The sequence below is a fragment of the Peromyscus californicus genome, unplaced genomic scaffold (genome assembly GCF_007827085.1).
Source record: "Peromyscus californicus insignis strain IS unplaced genomic scaffold, ASM782708v3 Scaffold_8__1_contigs__length_139910024, whole genome shotgun sequence".
Classification (NCBI taxonomy): Eukaryota; Metazoa; Chordata; class Mammalia; order Rodentia; family Cricetidae; genus Peromyscus; species Peromyscus californicus.
The window spans coordinates 109184333-109204162 of record NW_026294606.1 but is presented as its reverse complement, the minus strand read 5'-3'; the positions used below and the strand labels follow the sequence as shown (position 1 = coordinate 109204162).

The window sequence follows — 19830 nt, the reverse complement described above, 5'->3', positions numbered from 1 at the left end:
ACATACTGGTTTCCTTAATGATTTCTAACCTTTCTTCCATCTATGGCATATTCCTCCTTTAAAGTTTATTTTAAAATAGGTATCTTTTAAGTTGAATCTATTTTAAATTAAGTCTATTTTAAATGATATTTTCTGAATGTCAATGTTATTTTTTAATGATAATTTTTGGAAGGCTGAGCTTGCAGCTCATTGGAAGTACATGCCTCACATACATGAGGTCTTAAATTCAATACCCATTGCTGTCCTAAAAAGTAAAAAAATAATAATCTTGAGTGCCCATCATCTCAGATATCTTGCATTTTTTTTATTATGTATGTCACCTAATGACCACAAACATGCTTAATCCTATCCCTGCTTTCCATAGAAAGAAACTGATGATTAATTAGATTTGTCCAGGGCCATAGGGTAGAGGCAGAGACAGATGCTGTATTTAAATAAGATCTCAGGAATTCCATGTCATGCACTAATGCCTAGCAATATTTCACTTTTGTCACTCAGTAGTAGACTTCTTGTTCCACAATTGACTCACATTGCTGGAATGACCTTTGGAGTCCAGCCTACCCTGAGCTCTAACTCCTTACCTATTTCTAACCTTCTTAGTCCTTGGACTCTGAACAAGACCCTATTGCTTTTTATACTGCCAATAATAATGATGGGTTTTGTTATTATTGTTATTATTTATATTTGTAGTATTGGCTCAAAGACATGACTTTGACACTGCTTTTCTAGTTTTAATACTGGCTTCATTCTTTCTTCCAAATTCTAAGATATTGTCATGTTAAATGGTGTTTTGAAGCACTGGGATCATATCCTATTGCACACATCTCAGCCACAGAACATTTCCTCTCAATGCTGGCTCTTCACTGAGATGCCCTTGTTTGAGTCCAATGTAGCATACAGACATTATTTATGTTTAAAATCGCCCAGGGAGCAGAGTCTAGGATGTGCACATCAGTGTCTGGTGGCATCAATTCACACTGTCATGGAAACAAGAACAAGTCAGTGCTAAGTGATTAACTCAATAAACATTCATTGTTCATCTGCTATATAAAAAGCACTGAGGTGGAAATGCGAGTGAGTATCATGTTTGAGTTGTCTTGCTATAATACTTGAGCTACATAACTTATTTGAAAGAGGGAAAGACATGAATTTTATTTTGCTGGGAAAGTCCAAATAGCTCAGCATCAGTGTACTGATCAAGGCCCCCAGCTGTATCACCAAGTGGTGGAAATATTTAAAAATAACAAAAAGGAAGTAAGAAATCAAGGCTCTGCTGGAAACTAATCTATTCCTACCAGACCCAAAACACTACTGGAGACAGGCATTAGCCCATACGTGCTGGTAAGCATGTAGACTACTTGCCACTATGCGACGTGCCTTAAATGTCCCTGTTCCAACACCTCTGCACCATGAAACCAAGAACCAGCCTTCTTCAAGAACATGAAACATTAAGGAGATAAACTATGTCAAAATCATAGCTGTGAGCAGGAGCGTAGCAAGTTTATGCACTCAGGAAACTGGAAGTTTAATAGAAAAGACTAGTGTCATACTCTTTTGATGGCTTTACAAACACTGTGTCAGTAAGTACTCTTCAGCACAGAAACAGGTACTCGTACATATGTGAACTAGAGAGGTAGTTAGACTTTAGGAGGTCAGGAAATCATGCTAACAGAGCAGCCCCAGTTTGTAATGAGAAAGCTTGTCAGCAAGGTAAAGAATGCAACATGCCAAAGTACAGAAAGATAACCAAGGGTCCAGGACCCAAAGGTGTGTTGATAGTGAGATCCTGTAAAGCAACAGCTCAGCAGTCTGTTGGAGTAGAGGGAATGCACAGCCCGAAGAAGCTCACAGTCTAAGAAGAGTATTTTACCCTAACTGTGCATTGCCACAGAAGGCTCCAGATGGAAAATTAAAAATCAATTTATTTGCACATTTAATATGATATTTTATTAATTTTTGAGAATTTCGTATGAGGTACTTTCATATTACTTACACCCACTCCTACCCTAAGCCTCAATCCTACCAGAATCATCACACTCACCTCTTTATCCTCTTCCAAATTCATGTTCTCTCTCTCTCTCTCTCTCTCTCTCTCTCTCTCTCTCTCTCTCTCTCTCTCTCTCTCTCTCTCTCTCTCTCACTCTCCCTCTCTCTCCCCCTCCCCCTCCCCCTCCCCCTCTCCCTCTCCCTCTCCCTTTCCCTCTCTTGCTTTCTTGTCCCAAGACAGGGTTTCTCTGTGTAGTTTTGACTGTCCTGGAACTTACTCTGTAGACCAAGCTGGCCTCGAACACACAGAGATCAACCTACCTCTGCCTCTTGAGTGCTGGGATTAAAGGTGTGCACCACCACCACCCGGCTCTCTCTGTCTTTTTAAATAACCACTAGGCCATTTTGCTCTGCCTTTATGGGCATGTACATAGGACTATCCACCAGAGCTAGGACAGCCTAGGAGAGAACACACTCCCATCTCTCCAGGCCCAGCAGTCTTTAATCTGCTGAGCTAATGGTAGGACCTGGGGAGCCCCACCCCTATTCATGCTCATGGCTTGGTAATGTGACGATCTTAGAAGACAACTCCAGCTGCAACTTCAAAAATAAAATGGTGGAACTCTGGGTGGGTATGGGAGGTGAGTAAAGATACTTCTACTGTAGTCCTACAGAAGTCCAGTGACAGCTGATCCCCCAAAATTTTCTGATCTTTTATCAGGTTTGTGTTTATACAGCAGAAGTTTTAGACATCATTACTTTGCATTTATCTGAAACCCTGTTTCATTAAATTTTTATACTACTGATTATTTCTTTTCTCCTTTTTTTAAATGGAAAATAGAATCTTCTCTCATACAATGTATCCCAACGAGAATTTCCCCTTCCTCCACTGCTCTCCACTCCCTCCCACATGCCCTCCTCAAGGATAGCTGTGCTATCAACCTTTCTCTACAGATTAGGATTAGGAAAAACATATTGATTTTGCTGGCTAAAATTGTAGTGTATTTCATTTTTCATTGCTTTAGAATGTCATACACATATGAAATGTATTTTGATCAAATCTGCCCCTCAGTCCCTGACCGCAAACTTTCCCCTTACTCTGTCCTCCTTTTCTACCAACATCATGCACTTTATCTTAAACTCAATGAGTTCACTTACTGCTTCCAAATGCAGATTTTAAAATTCAAATTGTTATGTGTATATGTGTTTCCAGTTCAAAAAAGTAAAAATATCTACAAATACTATAGAGAAATAGATTTTGGGAGGAAATATACACATTTTTGGAGACAGTATCATCTCCTGAAGTATTGAAAACATACTCCTAATGGATAATATTGAATACTTTTAGGGGTTCAGCATTGTCCTAGCTCTGAGATACATGGGTTGAAAACGTCTCTCTCTCTCTCTCTCTCTCTCTCTCTCTCTCTCTCTCTCTCTCTCTCTCTCTCTCTCTCTCTCTGTCACTATATGTTTCTATGTGTCCATCTCTCTCCCTTTTACTCTCTCTTTCCCTTTCTCTGTTACTCTGTTCTCTCCCTTTCTCTCCTGCCCCCCACTCCTCTTTCCATGTCTTTTTAAATTTTATTGTGAACAATGAGGAGTTTTCATTATAGCTGTATGACCTTGAACAAGTTACCTTTCTGAGATTGAAGTTCTTTTCAAGGAGAACAATATTAAAGATTTTAGGAAAAATATCTTAGTGATCTAAGAGTGAAGATATCATATTTCAGTCACCTGCTGCATCAATCTGGCACATTTTGTCAAAATTGGGATATCCATGCCCCAAGATGAATATTCAACCATAATATTTCAATGTATCCATATGTGTGTTTGGAAGTTATTTTAATACACACTTTTGAATAGGAGATACTTGTCACATTGGAGTATTTTAAAACATGAAAAACTCCCAATTCTTGACAAGCCAATTTACACTTAATGATTCCAGTATATGAGACAAAGGACCTTAAATTATTCAAATATCAAGTTCTTTCCATTTATGTAATCTTGAAGTCTATAGTAAAATATATATATATATATAAAATTTACCTATACATTTTATTATTTTTATCATTTATATACCTATAAATGAATATGAAGTAAATACACAGATCTATATAGATCTTTGTATCTGTTTATAAGCATCACACATACACACACACACACACGAGAGAGAGAGAGAGAGAGAGAGAGAGAGAGAGAGAGAGAGAGAGAGAGAGAGAGAGAAATGGGAGACACATTTGCTGTTTCCAGTGTTTTACACTTTAAGTCTATTATCAAAGTGCTGAAGTGATTTCTGCAGCTTTGATGTAATGATGCCACTGGTGATTTGATCCTAACTTTATCCACTACTTCTGCCCCAGGCTGTACAACACCAGCATTGTTCATGGGTAATTTCCCTCTTCATCATGTTGCTAATAAAATGGATATTTTCTTTAGACTAGAAAACACAATGTCTGGTGCTACTCACTTCCACAGACCCCAAAAAGACGGGTCCTGTCCCTTTAAAAACAACCTTGTTTCTTTAATGCACAGGTGTGTAGACAAGATTTAACATACCATACACCTGGATAGGTCTAATAGATCTATCAAATACCTTGTAGGCCCAAATATAAGATAATTTTGAGTTTCCCTAATGTGATATTTTTTTTATCAAGTATCGTTTTTACTTAATTCACTAAGGGTTTCGTAACCTCAAATTCTTGTCTTCCCTCATGATCAATGCTTGTCTTTTAATACCTCTCTCTTATCATTTCTCTTTTGTAAAGTTATCTAAGTGACAAGTTGGGACTCCTTCTTTGATGATCTCACTTCCTCTGAGGAGCACACTCCTCCATTTATCAGTCAAGTAGAGATTTGTGACCATTATAATGTAACACTTAACTCTATTTCTTTTTTAAAGTCTTCTTTACAAGTCTTGTTTACAACAGCATGTAAACTTGCAATTGTTAGGTCAGAGGCTCTGGAATAATTACCAGGCTGTGTTAAATTCCTTTGCTTTTTTAAAAATTTTAACCGATTCTGCCAGTGACCTCTCTAAGCAATCCAAACTAGCATTGATTGAGGTATTTTCATGGTATTGTGCAGAGCTTTGTTCCAGCTACAGTAATTGAGAAAGTGCTCTGTAATGTGAGATCTTTTATTAGGTATCAAATATGAGATTTGTTTTGGGGGAGGGTCATGCCTTGGAGATTTCAACTTTTCTTCAGATACAAACATGCATTGCTCATTTCTTAAGTGTTACTGTACTAGAATTTAACAAACACATTAAAAAAATAAGCCTTCTTGGCATTGTTTCATGCTGAGGCCAACCCCTATTTTCTGCAGCAGTTCTTCACAGATAGCCCATATTGTAAGCCATTCTGTAACTCAGCTTGCTTTGAATATTTATCTGTTGAGCATTTGCTTTATGTCAGAGATTGTGAAAAATGCTTTTCTTTTAGTTTTCATATTCTATGAGGTGCTCACCAGAATCAATGAGGTAGTGTTTTGATTGTTGTTGTTGTTGAAGGTAAGAAAACCCTAGACAGAAAAATTAAATAACTTACAAATGTCATTTCATGGATCTTTGATTATGTATTTTACTTTTCTTTAAATAAAAGGATGACCCTATATTATTACTCCTGTGTGCTTAACAAGGGAAAATAAAGCATGTTTACAAAAAAACTTTGCACATATGATTATAATCGCTCTTTCCTTGGTATACTGGAAACCACTCAATGCTTTGCCTTACAGAAGTATGAGTATTTGTCAAAACTCATAGCAGCATAGATTAAAATGGGCATGTGTATTATAGAATATACTTCAATTAAGTTATGGAAAAGATAAAAAGGAGACATTATGAATAAAGCTGAGATGTTACAAGCATCAATAAAAGAATGAGTAGTGTGCATTATTAACTTGAGGATTAGAAAGAGGCAATAACCACAAAACGAGGCATATGTGACCTTGGAAATAGAGGACTTGAGGTACACTCATTTCAAATAGCACACACATGATTATAGGTAGGGCCAGAAATGGAAACAAACACAACTCAGCAGGGATTGGAGATTGTGATTTTATATAAGATGATTCCCAAGCACCACAGTCCTCTAACGAAATGAACAGCTCTGCGTAATGACGTCTAGAAAGTTCAGTTCACTTGAAAAAGCATGTGTGAGACCTTTAATTGAGAGAACAGCTGTCCAGGTGCCAGCATTTGAAAGAGTTCATTAAGCTCAAATGCACAGAAAATTTGCCTGAACTATAAGAAGACTTCTGGGCCTCCTTATAAATGAAATGCATGCACTTTGAATTTTTCCCTTGCTATATATTTCTATTTCAATAAATGTTATGAAATTCATGATAAGGCTATAAAATATGGTACTGGTCATAGAAAAAATGCACTGTGTGCAAGTGTGTGTGTGTGTGTGTGTGTGTGTGTGTGTGTGTGTGTGTGTGTGTGCGCGCACGCACATGCATGTATGGAGAGAGAAAGAGAAAGAGAGAGAGAGAGAGAGAGAGAGAGAGAGAGAGAGAGAGAGAGAGAGAGAGAGAAAGTCAAAGTTATCTAAACATGAGGTAACACCTTTCTGTACAATTATCTCTACACCAAGTATGGGCCCAAAGAATATCAAATACAAATATCTTTTGAGAGTGGTAGGCCTATAATATCAAAGTAATATGGCTACTCTACCCATTTACTATATTCACCAATATATGAATAGCCGCTTAAAATTAACCTAGTGAACATCCAATGAACAGTTGCTCCATCAATTCTTCTTGTATTCATCACTGCAATAAACATCCTGTAAGATACAGCCCATGCCTGATCCTAATATACACTTCTGTTCCATGCTATGTTGTGTATTTACCTTTTTAGATTTCTCAGTCTCACTCGATTGTTCTCACTGTTCCTATATTTCATCAGGTACCCACAGTTTGTGACCTGGCTTAATGCAATAGCTATCTAAATCATCACTCTGTAATTAGCTTCTCTTTCTTGTGAAAGGATGAATTTTAGCAAAATATTTAAGATCTCATGAAATTCAATTCTTTCTTGCTTGCCTCCAAATATGACCCCATCTCATAGCTTTCTCTTTATACTGTGCTTCAGAAATTGTCAATCATTTGAAATTCTTTCTGTGGGTTCTTGTTTGATTTATTGTCTTGCTACATCTACTTTGATCTCTTTTTGATACCTTGCTTTTAATCTGAAATCTTCACCATAAAAGTGTTGAACAAAAGAAACTAAATACATAGACACATGGAGTGTATGTGTGTGCGTGTGTGTGTGTGTGCAAGTGCCTGTGTGTCTATGAAGTATCCTCAGAACAGTGATAAATCTCCTTTTCATTAGAAGAGAAGCACCATACCGTTGGTTGCCAGGATAAACCTTTAGTGATACAAGTATCCATTCTGGGTACATGTTGCTTTCCTGGTAGGGCATGGATGCAATTTTTCCCACATGAACTAGCCACAGTCTTGATTTCTAATTTACCATTTGCTGGTGACTTCATTTGGAGACTAGGACTTCTACACATTGAAGAGTGCTGCTTTTTAAGGATGAGGCAAACATAATCTCCCAGTGGGCCATTGGGGATGTTAATAAACAGAGCAGGTGAAGAACACATTAGAGCTCACTTACAGAATGGGGTCAGAGGTCATCTGATGACTCATATAGTATGGATCACATTAGTTTTCCCCACAACATTATCAGAGTTTATTTCTGTCTGTCAGTCTTCTGTTGCTTTTGCTGTCCAAATACTAAATGATCAATATAATAGGTTAAAGTGACATTTTCTGAAATATTCATATATCTTCAGACAATAACGCTACAAAAATGGAGATGTTTAATTTATGTTTAAAACAAAAATGTATATTGTGGCAATTTTCAGTCCATTCCTTATGACTGGTTTTCCTTCCATAACATGTTACTATTATATATAGTAAAAGGGTTTATTAACTAAGTCAATGGTCAAATACCACAATACCTTACTGATCTGCTCTTCTTGTAAATTCTGTGCCCTGAACAGTAGTTGGGGTTGCTCATGGTTTCATTGTTCATGGTTGTGCTTCAAGAGCCATTCAGTTTGTACAGAAGCCACAGTGGTCAATCAAGGTTCTCTGAGACTGGTATTCATCTCCATAGCCTACATCTTCTCACCTGATTAACAAAAAAAGAAAAGTGTTTTGATTTCACATCCTTGAGTCTTACACTTGGCATTCTCCACTACTAAAGCCTGTTTTGTTTTGTTTTTCACATATCTAAACCATAACATGTCATATTGGATCTTCTCAGAGGGAATCCCATTATACATCAGAGGACAGTGGAAATGGCCACTGGGTGGGGCCAAATATCAGGGATTCAATGCCTAATGTAAGTGAAATTTTGGTCAAGGTTCTACCTATTATTTTATTTCAAATGATTTCACTCTCAAAAAGAGTACCAATGTGTGTGTGTGTGTGTGTGTGTGTGTGTGTGTGTGTGTGTGTGTGTGTGTGGTGTGTGTGTGTTTCTCAGCATTAAGGTCTAGCTGGAGCCTTTTCCATTTGTACTGAAATATCTAAGCAGATCAATCAGCCCAGGTCACTAGAACATATACTTGTAAAGTTTTGTACAGGAATTTTTACAGCACATATTTGTCATCTTGTTACATGATCTTACATTCTTGGAATCTAGACATTTATTCAATTGGTGTGTGGCAAGTAAAATAATTTGTTCTGGAATTCAAGCAAGGGATTATGAGCTTTTGCCAAGGGACCATCTGTGTTTTGTCATTAAGAGTCATCAAGTGGTCATATCACTATGTCCCTTCTACTATTATTGGAATAAATAAGTCAGCTTTTGTTTCTATCTCTATTTCCATTAGTCCTAGACTTCAGGGAGACTCACCATTAGTTTATATTTCTGCCACTCAAGTCAATTCCTAACAGCCTAGGTCAATGGTGTGTACCTAAGAAATAAATTACTTTAATAAGCATTTCTTTTGTCATTATTTAAGTTTAGTTATTCCATCTTCTTTCTTAGTATCTACAAAGATCTGGGGATATCCTGTGGGTAGAAAATAAAATACACAAGCAACCACTTTTTATAACTTATTTCATAGCATTTCAAATCCCTCTTCTACCATCTGCTATAAAATACAGACATTTCAAACTTTCCTATGTGGGTATCACTTTTTTCAACGATATAGAAGCCATGGTAACAAGTCTGTAACATCTGCTAAGGTTCTTAGACGTTTCTGATTTCTGAATGCTGCCCTTCCCAGATTTATGCCTCTTTTATCCAGTCTTATTCCCCTAAGTCTTCAGTTTGATCTGATATTCTGACAGTCAAGTCGTATTGATTCTCCACAGATCCTTTCTGGTATTCAGCATTTAGGTTTTGGAACTTCTTGGGCTACGGTCTCATCACTTGCATAGGAGTCTCCACACACCTGCAGTTGCAGTTGTGCTAATAATGGCTCTGAATAAAAGTGTATTGGTGGAGACATCCATCAATTTTGAATGAAGGTAGGACCTGCTTTTCTTATCCTAGGGAATAAGAAATCTGTATTATCTTTCTACAGTTACAGCATGGGTCCTTAGGAAAGGTCAGGGAAGAGGTTCTTGCATAGGCTTAAAAGCTAGAGGAGCCTGAACTGATGAATTTCTTGAAGCATGGCTCTCAGTTATCCCAATCCCATATGTCAGGTCCCAAGCTATCCAAAATATGTATTGAGGGGGCTGATTTTGTTGCGCATTCACCCTCTTTGATGTGCAGCCACCTTGAATCTTCAACACAGAACCTGCTCTTCACGTTTATCTGCTTTCCCATGTATGGCACGAGGGATTCTTCATAAGCTATTAGAGACAGAGGGGGAAGGAGAAGGGAGTGGAGAGCCTCTGCCTCTTACAAGTCAGCTTTCCATTGTTTTAACTTGTTGTTTGTTTGTTTGTTTGTTTTACATGCTGTGAGCTTATAACACAGGATGCTATGGTTTGAGTCTGGAATGTGCCACAAAGTTTTATGATTGATCACTTGGTCCCCAGCTGTTAGTTATGTTTTCAGAGGATGTAGAGTCTTTGAAATGTAGGGCATAGCTCCCAGATGTAGGTCACCTGGGATAGGCCTTGAGAGTTAAAACATGGCCCCATTTCTAGCTCCTCTCATCTTTGTACTCAATACTGAGTTGTGAACCAGTTCACCCCAAGTGTCTGGAATCATGGATTTGGTACTGTACTGGACATGTCCTCTCCAATATCAAACCATGATCCAAAATGAGACAATGCTTATGTTTTGTAAAGTTTTATGTTTTGAGTGTTTATGTAAAGAAATGGGAAAAGTAATTAATACAGGGGCATAATACCACTCAGTGACAACCACTCAGTTCTGTTCTCTTGGTATTTATCACACCTCACATAGAATCACATTGGCTATTTTATTGTATCATATCATGGAATAGTCTCCTAATTAATCATGAGAAAGATTTTCAAAACTGCAGAGTTACCTTGTTCCAGAAGTTGAGTGGACCCCATGAGATATGGAATGGCCCAGTACCAACACCTCATGTTAACCTCTTCTTTGTCTTCTAAACTACCACAGGTCAGGTTATCATGAAGAAAATTTATCTAGTAGGGAAAGGTTATTTAAGAACACTAAATGAATAAGGTATTTTTTTGGAAAAGACAACGATGAGATTGGATGAAAATAAAATAAAGTTTATTATGGGACAAGGGATTCACAGAAAAAAAGAGAATAGCTGATCCTACAGCCCTGTGTTGAGCAAAAACTAGCTAAACTTCCACGGCCACCTTTCCTAGCCACATTGGAGGCTAATGCAAGACCGCACAGAGACTGCCAGTACATTATCAACTACTATCCGTGGGAGACTAGAACAGCATTTTACATAAAAGAAGGGAAAATCATGGAAGAATTAACATAGAATGGCTCTAATTTTCCCATACCTCTTTCTTTAGTTTGTCATGAAGTAGGCAACTGTATAGATGTTAGAAACATTGTTTTAGGGACCTAGAGTTCTCTTTGTGCCCTTCTTCCCCTTCTGTGAATCCATTTCTCTGTCATATAGAAAGAGATTTCTTGTCAGGCCTTCAACATCTTCTACACCGCTCCTCATAAGACACATAGCAAACAGTTTATATCTCATCCACTGTCCCGTAATACCCAGATCAATCATCAAACTGTAGTATTAAAATTCCTTATTTCTATAATATCATCCTAAGAGTGAAGGGCCTCATTCCATGGAAACCAGATGATTCTTTTCTCCTGCAAGTATACTTTCAAATAAATCTAATTGTGTGGAATCAGAAAGTCTCTAGCGGCAGCAGAACTGAAGAAAGATTTTAAAACAAAGGCATAGTAACAATGTCTTTAATTCCAAATAATTCATTAAGCCAGATATTACCTAAAATAGCAAGATAACTCATGGGTTAAACAAGTTCTATAACATAACACTTTGTGATTCTGCTACTTTCTTGTTATAGGACTATGGAAATCACTTAGCTTCTTAAGAAAATTTTTTCCTCATTTTAAAAGACACTATAAGCCCAGTTCCATAAATATTCCTTCTATTCTCCAAATCCCACTACTCTTCTCCCGAGATGCTAAAGAACTTTGAGAAATTTTGAGGAATGTGAAGCCTCTGAAACAATAGGAATTGAATGGGTTTCCTATGTACAGTGCCCAGCTTCCTATTTTACTCCCTGTTAGTTATATATTGCAGAGAATTTGTATTCATTTTGTTTCTGCTCATAGACAAGAAAGTAACAAACCTCTATGTAAAAAAAAACTTAACTTCTTCAACATTACTTATCATTAGGATTCAAAGCAAAGCAATTTTTCTGCCAAGATTTCTCTTTTGTTATCTTGTATTTCCATTCCTCTGGTACAGAAATGGGGCAGTGTTTAGGGTTGCCCCTTTGCATGGAGTATTAAATCATGGGCCATTTTTTCCCAATATATTTGCACACAAAGGGCTAATGGAAAGGTTAAGATCCATTTTGATAGTATCACTTGGGTAATCAAAGAAGTAATTACAAAACTACTGTTGGAAGAGAGACAGTGTGAGTCACTCTTAGAAAGCTTTTGATTTATTTGCTTTTTTTTCTGTAAAAGCAGATTTGGCAAGGGTCCATGATTAATTTAACATTTACTCAACATTGCAATGAAGGCAGACCTCTTTTATTATAGAGAAGTTATTATAATCAAGTTGATAACTGATTGCATATTTAAACATGTGATTATATCATAATTCATATGCTGAATATATGAATTGGTAATTAAGGACAATTCTAATGCTTAAGGAATCACATATATACATTAGTAATTTTTTTTTGGTTTGGTTTCAAATCTTCCTCATGATTCTCTTCTCATTTTGTTAAAGTCCAGAGAATGATTAGATTGGAAAAGGGCAAAGAAAATTCTGTATCTGGCAATTTTCACAGTGTTTTCTATGGGATCTTAAGGTCCTACCATGCAGCAAAAGTGACTCAGATAGACCACAGTAAGAGAAGGGAAACCAGGACTGGAAGTTAGTTGCAGGTCATCTTGACCTGCATAATTTTCACCGGAACCCCTATAGAATTGAAAACCTAGATGGAGTAGTAAAGAAGTTCAATTTTTTTTTCTAATTCGTGTTTTTAAATACAAAGACATTGTTGTCAATGGTCCTCTGTGTGCTCCTCCCATCTCTACATGAGTCTCTAGGATGGTAGAAACTTGTCTACTTTTGAAGCATCTATTATGTTTTGATTAGTCTTGGAATTTTCTTTTCTGATTTGGACAAAGCTATGTACACTATAAGAAACTTTCTGCATGGAGAGAGTTGTTCAGGGTCATTTACAAAGACTTAGTTACATGTGGAACAGTCTGTGTTCCCCATATTACTAAGCAGAGATGGAGTATACTAGTTGGTCTTTTATAATGAAATGTCTGAGGCACCAAGCAATATAAAGAGAAGTTTATTTAGGTGACAATTTCAAAGGCTGAACATTCAAACAGCATATTGCAGGCTTTAACAAAGCCACTATAGGTCAGTAAATATATGGCTAGGCACATCATATTTTAAACCAAGATGCAAATTATCCACATAGATTTCAGGCTTAGGATCTTATAGCAACAGTCTCTTATGATAACTCAAACTAACTGGCCAGCATCAACATCAGTGATTCAAAAGGTACTCACTAAAATGCTTCCCTCAAGCCAGGCAGTGGTGGCGCACACCTTTAATCCCAGCACTCGGGAGGCAGAGGCAGGCGGATCTCTGTGAGGCCAGCCTGGTCTACAAAGCGAGTTCCAGGAAAGGCGCAAAGTTACACAAAGAAACCCTGTCTCAAAGAACCAAAAAATAAATTTAAAAAATTAAAAAATAAATTGCTTCCCTCAAAGATGACATTAGTTCCTTCTATAGACATTCTGCGGTCCAATCTCAACACAAACGCTTGGGTTCCTATTCAACATCTAAACCATAACATAGGATTTGTGTTCCATACCATTTGTGAGGGCATGATATTAGAATTAATGCTGTGAGAAGATGAGAAAAGTTTGGAAGAGGCACAAGTCCTGCTGTGCTGTGCATACAAAATTTATTTCAAATAAGTTTCTGAAACTAAATGGAGCAATCTTATTGCAGAAAATGCCTCAGAAACCAGTTCTAGATATTTGTCTTAATTTTCACTAGTATTCTATACTTGTGACAGAGTTTGGGAATAATCTTTTGCTTCTCTTGAGAGATTTGATTCATCTCAGGCTGTTACAGGTCTAATGTCCAGAAGAGCAGAAAAGGAGCATCAGAAAGAAATGATTATCATCTTTCAGCTGCCAAGTCTCTGAATTACCTTTAAGCAAGAGAAATGTGAGAGAGTTTGCAATGTCTGGTCAACAGGTGAAGGTTTAGAGGATTCATCTACTGGCCCAATACCTAGCTCATTAATGAGGAGTCAGCATAGAATGACAACTGAAATTATGAATGAATGATGTGCATATTAAGGAATAACAACATGCCAAGGAGTTATATAACAAATAATATGAAATATTTTCTTTAATAAATATGTTTTGAAAGATTTTATTTAAATAAAACATGAATACATCATTCTTCTCTCTCTCTCTCTCTCTCTCTCTCTCTCTCTCTCTCTCTCTCTCTCTCTCTCTCTCTCTCTCTCCCCTCCCTCCTATCCTCCCATGTCAACACCCTCACCCCAAATCCATGGCCTCCTCTTTTTTAACCATTGTTGTTACATATACATACAGTGAAATCAGTATACAAACATAACATCCTGAGTCCTACAGTGGTGATGTCTGCATTGATTTTTCTTGAGAATTATAGGAAAAGTCAATACGTCCCCTATTAGAACTAGACTACAGAGTTTGAGTGTGATCAACAGAACAGATATCCCAATTTATACAAGGTAGCCTGCTTCCTGAGGCCTTTCTACTGGTGGATAGATATCCTGGTGATGTGGACTTACCCATGTTGTATTCTGTGCAGTGCTTAAAATTATTTCTTAGAGAGGCCAAAAGGGGTTTTCATAATGGAATAATCTAAACTGAAAACACAAATTCCTGGCAAGAGCATGATATAATCAGGCTTCACATCCCTTGCCCATGAAGAAGAAAATTGCCACTGTCAATTTGGAAAGCAAGTGGACAACTGCAAAAATAAGCATACAATTACTATGAAACTCAACAATCTCATTACTTGACATTTGCCCAAAGGAACTGAAAGCTGACATCCAGACATAACGTTCTACAATTACTTCACTTGCAATTGCCAAATTTTGGAACCAATCAAAATGTCTTTAATGAGTGAATGGATAAAGTATGACATTTATTTAGAGTAAAATATTATTCAAAAATAATCTATCAAAACACAAGAAGACGTGTAGAAAACATAAAGGCATAGTATAGAGAGTAAAGAAGCCAATCTGCAAAAATTATCTGAATCTAATTATGACATTTTCAGAAAAGGTACAGTTATCAATGCTTCAAAAAGATAACTGGCTACTGTGGGTAGGAAAGGTGGAAAGGATGAAGAAGTAGACAATAGAAAGTTTTAGGACAGTGAGATTATTCAGTATCATACTATAATGGTAGATACAACCATATATGTATCTTAAAGCACAGACTGCACAACACCTAATGTAACAGGAAGTATGAACTTCAAAAAACGTCAGGTAAGAGCCCTGCTGTACCATGTGATTCAGGCTGTGACAGCGTTGGCAGTGTTTTTCAAGGAGATTCTCACTCTTCTGTACGTGAGTATTCTGAGAATAGTGAGCTGGAGAGAGACTGGCCTGTTTATAGAGATAGAGATACAAGGAACTAGATATGTCATGTACATGGAAGCCGTGAGAATAGCATGGACTGTGCTGTCCCATATGTCTACACCACTGTCTTGGAGTATGTATCTTGAGAATTCACCATCCCCGACACTACGTGGATGAGGGTCAGTACATAAATAAGAAAAGAACTCTAAACTTTCTGGGCTCTCACCAAAGGGAGTGTCTGAGAAGACAATCAGTGAGATGATAGCACACTTCTTTACAGTATCAGTCTCACAACACACCATGCATCAGGTTATGACCTCCCTTAAGTAACTCTATATTACACAAAACAGTGCTTTCTAAGTATTTCCCTTGGCCGAAGAGAATGCATTTTAGAAGAATCATTTGACTCTGTTTTGACTGCAAATGTAGAAACAGGATGACTAAAACTTCATGGACATGTGAAAAATACCCTATCTGGCATCACCTTCAAGGACAGAGTAATGAAGTACCTACTGGTAAAACTAAACAAGGTATTACCTGTAAGTTAGTAAAAGTAAACTGAGCCTACAAGAGCACACAGGCACATTCAAATCATACGAAAATGAAGCACAAGCAATTACCGGACTGAGGAAAGGAGACAGTTCCCTCACCTGAACTCCATAAAGATGAGGATTCTTAATGTTGTAATGGCAATGGCTTCACCAAGCAGTGATCTTGCCTTCTGCTGTGTGTGCCTAAGGACTAAGAAACAGAAAGTTGACTGATCCAAAGCCTTTAACTTGATGTTGATATGATAGTTGAATTGCCATCTGTATATCCGCCCATTGGTTTGTCTAGGAGAAAAAAATTCCATCATTTCCCCAATTGTTTATCTAGCCCAGGTCCGGGCCTTTACCTCTGCAGCTCTTATGGTCCTGCAACTTCTGCAGCTCCACCCCACTTTGAGGCTTAGTTCAACTCCCACCCTACAGACAGCTCTACTGTATTTCATTAAACTTCCCATGTTTGTTTACATGGCTTCTGCAGAGACTCTTTATGCATCTCTGTCAATTACTTGGCTTCTTCCTTTCAGACTTCTTTGAAATGTGTTGAACCCTGCCGAGCCCTCTTTAACTCATTCTGTAAAGTAGATAGATAGAGAGATACATAGATAGACAGACAGATATATGATAGAGATAGAAAATAGATGAAGATTGATAGAGATAGATGCAGGTTAGATATAAATAGATGTAAGTGCTGATATAGAAAGATATTACATTGTATGATATGCAGTGATGTGAGGGTGAATACAGACAGAAAGACAGACAGACCGATAGATGATAGATAGAGATAGATAGAAAAAAAGATGATGATTGGTAGAGATAGATGCAGCTTAGATATAAATAGGGGTAGCTGTAAATATAGAAATATATTGCACTGTGTGGTGTGCAGAGTGTGATGTAATGGTGAATCTGAGTAGCGAAGATAGTTTGTCTAAGCTGCCTATCAAGTAAAGAGTAACTACTTGACCAACTGCTGCCAATAGAACCACCACAACTTCTGCATTTATTGTCATTCATCTAATCCTAGTGTTCTAGAAAGACATAAAGATGCATAGTCATGTTAGTGGAATGTGTTGGAATTACTGAGACTACAGCTCTGGCCTCACCTGCAGAGTTTGCTAGAACAGGCAATTAGATTTGAAGGAGAAAGTACACTCTTATGAACCAACAAGAAATATTAAGGGCATAGTACCTTGTGATTCACATTATTGATTACTTTATTTTCCATTTTAATTTACTATTCCATGCTTCAGTTGTTAGTAGTTTTGTCTCAGCTTCATCTAGTAGGGATAGGACTTTATGACCACCCTTTCCTACTTTCAAATGTCTCCATGATAGTTTAGCATCTATTTCTTATACTTTAAGCAATATATGTTGCTTCTCACATTTTATTTCTTCTCTTTCCTTTTTTCTTATTCCCTGTTCATTCCAGTACTTAATCATGAAAACCCCACTTCTGGTACGAAGTACTGTGGGATGGTCTTTATGTCAAATGTGTTGTTGATTGGTCAATAAATAAATCACTGATTGGCCCGTGGCCAGGCAGGAAGTATAGGCGGGACAAGGAGGAGAATAGAGCTGGGAAGTGGAAGGCTGAGGGAGAGACACTGCCAGCCGCCATCAGGACAAGGAAGATGTAAAGTACCGGTAAGCCACAAGCCACGTGGCAAGGTATAGATTAATAGAAATGGATTAATTTAAGCTGTAAGAACAGTTAACAAGAAGCCTGCCACGGCCATACAGTTTGTAACCAATATAAGTGTCTCTGTTTACTTGATCGGGTTTGAGCGGCTTGGGACTGGCAGGTGAGAGAGATTTGTCCTGACTGTGGGCCAGGCAGGAAAACTCTAGCAACAAATGGCATCCAACGTGGGGCAAGAGTTTCCACCTAAAACCTAAAAAAAAAGATTCTAAAACGGAGCTAAAAACAGTTCCTAATTGTTTCTCTCAAATGAGTGGCAGCTGCCGGTTTGAGCTACTGACGGGTTCCTAGCGTGTGCGCTCGACCTACGGTATGGCGGGAATGAGGCCTCTACAAGTGACACATTAAGCTGCATGGTGGATTTAGCCTTTGCTAGTACAAAACAAAAAAAAAAAAAAAAAAAAAAAAAGAGGTTTCTGAGCTACATGCTGCTTGGATAAAAGCATAGACCCATGATGGCTCCCAGAGCTGACGGTAAGCATATCGCCGCCATGTTGGGAAGCTGAAGTGGGCGGAGCCAGCAGCCACAGTGCCAGCGCTGTTTCAGGCTTAGAAGGCTACAGTTTAAAGCAATAGGCTCAAGCTAATATAAAAAAATAAGCCACGTAAAGATGGCTACCACACAGAGAATCTGGATTATGTTCTCTTTGATATTCGTAACTAAAGAAAAACATTTGATTACAAAAGCTGTTGAGTTATGCCAAAATGTATATTTTAAAGGTACCTTGACTTCAAAAATTGGATATAAGGATATGTTGCTTTGGAAAGGAGATTCTGCTTTTGTTTCCACAGAAAGCCAGAGACTATGGATTTGTTCCAGATTAAGACACATCAGGTTTGACCAGCCAAGACCACCTGAAAGGTCTCTGATGACACCATGGCCCAGATGATCCAACATCCAGAACCGTTTCAAGGCAACTGGCTCAGACGATACACCCTCATGGACTACTCCATAATCCTAAAATATTCTTTGTGTCCCCATAAGATACAGCGCCCCCCTCCAGCAGGAAGTAGTAAGAGAAGCTACGCCCAAATTCCCAAATATACCAAGCTGACTTTGGAGATGTGTAAAGGTTAAAACCTCCCTTTTTAAGAAAAGAAAAGGGGAAGTACTGTGGGATGGTCTTTATGTCAAATGTGTTGCTGATTGGTCAATAAATAAATCACTGATTGGCCCGTGGCCAGGCAGGAAGTATAGGCGGGACAAGGAGGAGAATAGAGCTGGGAAGTGGAAGGCTGAGGGAGAGACACTGCCAGCCGCCATCAGGACAAGGAAGATGTAAAGTACCGGTAAGCCACAAGCCACGTGGCAAGGTATAGATTAATAGAAATGGATTAATTTAAGCTGTAAGAACAGTTAACAAGAAGCCTGCCACGGCCATACAGTTTGTAACCAATATAAGTGTCTCTGTTTACTTGATCGGGTTTGAGCGGCTTGGGACTGGCAGGTGAGAGAGATTTGTCCTGACTGTGGGCCAGGCAGGAAAACTCTAGCAACAGCTCCATGATAGTTTAGCATCTATTTCTTATACTTTAAGCAATATATGTTGCTTCTCACATTTTATTTCTTCTCTTTCCTTTTTTCTTATTCCCTGTTCATTCCAGTACTTAATCATGAAAACCCTTAGCTCTTAAAAAAACCCATAAACTATATTTCCCAAGTTTAGACAGGATTTCAAAATTTTAATTCAATATAGGAAGTTCAATGCTTAGCTATTACAAATATTAGTATACACGTTCAACTCAGGAAGCCAGACAGTCTTCTCTAAATTTGATCATATTGTTCTTCACAAACAAACCTTAAAAATACAAAACACTTTAAATAGATTCTTGTACCTATTCATATTTTAAAAGATTAATATTTATAATTATCAGGTAGAAAAGAAAAAAACAAACATAAACTTCACAAAATCTTGGAGACTATACAAATTCTTCTGAATGAACTATGTGTCTCTCAAGAATTAGAGGAGAAAGTATAAATTCCTTATCTCAGATGAAAATAATATTACAATTTACCCCAAATTCTGGAATATAGCTTAACTAAATCCAAAAAGAATGTTCATAGCTGTTTGTGTTTACATTAAAAAATCTGAGATATCACAGATAATCTAATGATGTGCTTTAGGATCAAAAAAAGGAAGCAGTTACAAGCCAACTACAAAGTAACAGACAACAAGAATTTTAAAAGATCAGAGCAGATATTAATGAAATAATCAGTCATAGACTTGGATATTTGTAAAGACAAACAAAATCGACAAGTCCCTAGACAAACTAGCTAAAAGGTATAAAAGACCCAAATGAATAAACTTAGAGATAAAATAGTGCAATGAAAAAGGTAGGTTAATTCAAACAAAATAT

General features: G+C 37.5%; 1 long non-coding RNA gene across 1 annotated transcript in view; it reads left to right on the top strand.

The window, feature by feature from the left end:
* Window positions 1–9326: 9326 nt before the first annotated feature.
* Window positions 9327–19830, top strand: part of LOC128103962 (uncharacterized) — a 114114-nt gene continuing 103610 nt past the window's right edge. Inside the window, exon 1 of the long non-coding RNA XR_008215810.1 lies at window positions 9327–9477. This is a non-coding gene — a long non-coding RNA (uncharacterized LOC128103962). The remainder of the gene's footprint in view (window positions 9478–19830) is intronic.